Source organism: Equus przewalskii, chromosome 2, assembly GCF_037783145.1.
Source record: "Equus przewalskii isolate Varuska chromosome 2, EquPr2, whole genome shotgun sequence".
Lineage (NCBI taxonomy): Eukaryota > Metazoa > Chordata > Mammalia > Perissodactyla > Equidae > Equus > Equus przewalskii.
Window position 1 is genome coordinate 40,899,450 of NC_091832.1, and position 3,720 is coordinate 40,903,169.

Genomic DNA, 3,720 nt, shown 5'->3' on the forward strand with positions numbered 1-3,720 from the left:
CAAGTTATTTAACATCCACGTGCTTCATCTGTAAATGGGGGATAACCACAGTACCTCCTTCAGAGGGTGTTGTGGTAAATGAGTTAACTGAGAACAGTGCCTGGCACGCACTCTGTTGACTGCTATTATATTCTTATGTATAACATTTATACCATATGAGACCCTCAGGAAGACCCCCAAATAGGGCCAGAGTTCCTGACTTCCCTGTGTAACAAATTGTCCTTTTCAAGGAAAGCATATGTGGCAGGTTATATTTTCCAAAAAACCCCAAAACCAGTATCTCCTGACCCACATGCTCCTCTAGAACCTTACCACTCCCCCATCGAGAGGTAGTCTAATTCTCCCCCACTGGAATTTGGGGGCTTAGGATTCGCTTGTAGCTGATACAATGCAGCTGAAATAATGCTGTGTGACCTCCATGGCAAGGCCTTAAAGGGCAGTGTAGTGCCCGGTTTTTTAGCTGGAACAATCCTCTGTGGAGCCCCGAGCCTCCGTGTAAGAAGTTTGCCTAGCCTGAGGCCGCTGTGTGGGGAGGAAGCCTAAGGCCCTGTGGTGAGGCCACGTGCACCTCTTCCAGCTGAGGCCTCAGCTGAGGCCCCAGATGAATGAAGACAGACACTGTAAGGAATCCCAGCCATGGGGTCGCCCCCAGCTCCCGAGTTTCTTCCTCACTGAGGCCCCAGACATTGTGGAACGCGACGAGCTGTCCACCCTATGCCCTTCCAAATTCCTGACCCACAAAATGGGGAGAATAATAAATATGGTGATTATTTTATACCACCGAGTTTGGGGTATTTTGTTATACACCAATCAGTAGTAACTGGAACAGCCTATAAGATTGCTAGACAGGGGCCGGCCCGGTGGCGCAGCGGTTAAGTGCGCACGTTCTGCTTCAGCGGCCCGGGGTTCACCGGTTCGGATCCCAGGTACGGACATAGCACTGCTTGGCAAGCCATGCTGTGGTAGGTGTCCCACATATAAAGTAGAGGAAGATGGGCACGGATGTTAGCTCAGGGCCAGTCTTCCTCAGCAAAAAGAGGAGGATTGGTGGCAGATGTTAGCTCAGGGCTAATCTTCCTCAAAAAAAAAAAATGATTGCTAGACAGTGAACATATATATATACACACTAAAATATATATATATATATATATATATATATGCAGAAGTTCTCTCTACTACTCCTAAAAAGATGGGCTCCACACCTGCCTCAAAAAACATGTGACTCCTGCAAGTCCCCTGCCTGCAGCCTCAGCTGAGGAGCTCTGCTCTCTTATCTGATCCATATGTCTTTATAACTAACCACTTTGTGTCCCAAATAAAGCAGAGAGAAGTTGTGGCTGAAGTCACAATAGGTCTATAATTTCTGCCTTGGGAGGCCCTTTGCTGGAATAGCCACCAGATTGCCCCTGCGGCAGTTCCGCTGGACAGGAGCGACTTGGCTGGGAGCAGAACCCCTCTCTGTCCACCTCCATCCACTTCCAGAATCGTTCAACTACCTCGCCTTCAGCAGGAAGCGGGTAATAAATAATAAACCCTAAATAGTACTCGCTCTGTGGCAGGCACTAATTTAACCCTCAGATAACTCTGTGAGATGGGCGTTATCATCCCTTCCTCATAGATGAGAAGGTACACAGGTACAGAGGTGAAGTAACGTGTGAAGCAACAGTGAGTCAGTGGTGGAGCCAAGATTTGGGCCCAGGCTCCCAACCAGTCGGCTACGCAGCCTTTACTCCAGCTAACAGAGGGAGTCTTTGATATGCATCTCAAATAAGTCATGGAATGTAAAATTCAAAAGGCATGAACGCATATATAGTAAAAATAAGTCTCCCTTCAAGAACCTAGGTAAAAGACTGTTAATAGTCTTTTAGCAATAGAAGTGGCTTCCTTTTATTATGCCCATCAGATACCGTGCAGAGAGTACTTTATTTCATCTCATTTATCGTCATAGTAACCTAAGGAAGTAGTTATTAACTCCATTTTACACATGAAAAATGGGAGCTCAGAGGACTGAACTTGCTCAAGGTGACAATGCCAGTAGAGTTAGTGTGTGAACGCCGATTTCTTAACTCTAGAACCACCTGTGCTGATGCCCATTCCATCGCGCTCCAGCACCTCCCTCTGGTCGAATGGCCAGCAGCACAGCACCACCTGGGAGCCTAGAAACGCAGAATGCGGGCCCCACCCCGGACCTGCTGAATCAGAATCTGCCCTTTTATTCGAGATCCCCCAAGGGGAAGGGGGTTGTCCAGGTTGGGAAGCTTCACTGGCCTCCCGTTTGTCTTAGCGCAGCCACCTCCGGGCGGCACACCGAGCCCCGCAGGAACCTCGAGGCCTGGTGTGCAAAGTGCACTCATCGCGGGGTGCTGATTTAGTTTCTAACTCTCAGAAATAGCACTCCTTCAGGGACAGGCACAGCCTGAAGTACTAACCGTAACTGCCACTTACACAGGTGCTTACTGTGTGCCAAGCGCTGTTCTGCTTTCACTTGGTGAATTCTCAGTACTATTATCCCCATTTTATAAATGAGAAAACTGAGAACAGAGATATTAAGTAATTTGCCCAAAGTCATAATAGATAGAGGGGCTTGGATTTGAAACCCATGTCCGCCATTCATAGCTTCTTGAACGGTAAGCAGCGCTGACGTTCTGTTCCACCCAGTCATTAGTACTTCAAACTCGCTTCCGGACGGTCCAGCTTTACTTTCCCTCAGAGTCTTCTGACATTTAGCCTCCTATTCCTCACTGTTGTTTCTCTTCGAAGGAACTTTCTCTATTCTAGAAGCACCTGTCTGCCTCAGAGCAAGTGATCACAGATGTCCCTTTGAGAAAAACTGCATTTAGTGGTTCAGAACGCTTAAAAAAACAGTCATGAGCAGGTGACTCAGCGCCTCTTGAATTGGCAGGTGGGGCAGAAGGGAGCCACTGGGGTCAAGGCTCAGAGCTTAAGAAGTTGATCATTTAAGGAAAAGCACTGTCTCCCCTGTCAGCTCGCCACCTCCTGCAGTCTTCTGAAAGAGGTCAGACACCAGCTGTTAAAACATGGATGCCGTCTGCTCTATTCTCAGGCTACTCTTAGGACTTTGTCAAGCATTCCGGAGAAATCTTCCTGGAGTTAAAACTGCTGAATAAAACAATTACATTGGCCCTGGGCCAGATAACATCAGTAAGTACTCTGGCAGGTTTTTTCTTGAGGAAATAAAGATAACATGACAAAGCCTGATTGAAGGAGCAGGCTTAGGCTGCCCAAAACCCTACACCAAATCCACAGGCCTGACTTAGAGACAAAGAGAGAGAGAAAGGCCTGGGAAACAGAATGGAACCAGACCAAGCCGAGCCCGTTGTTTAAATGTAATTCTCTGAAGTGTTTATCATGAAATAGTTGACATACAAAAAGGCAGAAAGAATGTTACCATGAACATCCATATACCCAGTGCCCAACTTATGAAGCAAAACATAACCAATAGATCCAAGCCCCCTGTACACTTGCTCCCGCTCCCGACTGCCTCCTGTCCTTCCCTCCAGAGTTACCATTATCCTAAATCTGCTGTTTCCTGCATTACCCTGGAGTCTTTTTTTCAAAGAAAACAAAGAGGAGAAAATTAACAAGGCTAGAAGGAAACTGAGTCAAATGTAATGAAACTAGCTGCAAATCTTTCTGCCAATGGGGATGCTGGCTCAGTGTGGCTGAGATGAGAATACGGATGAGTCTGGAGAAAACGTA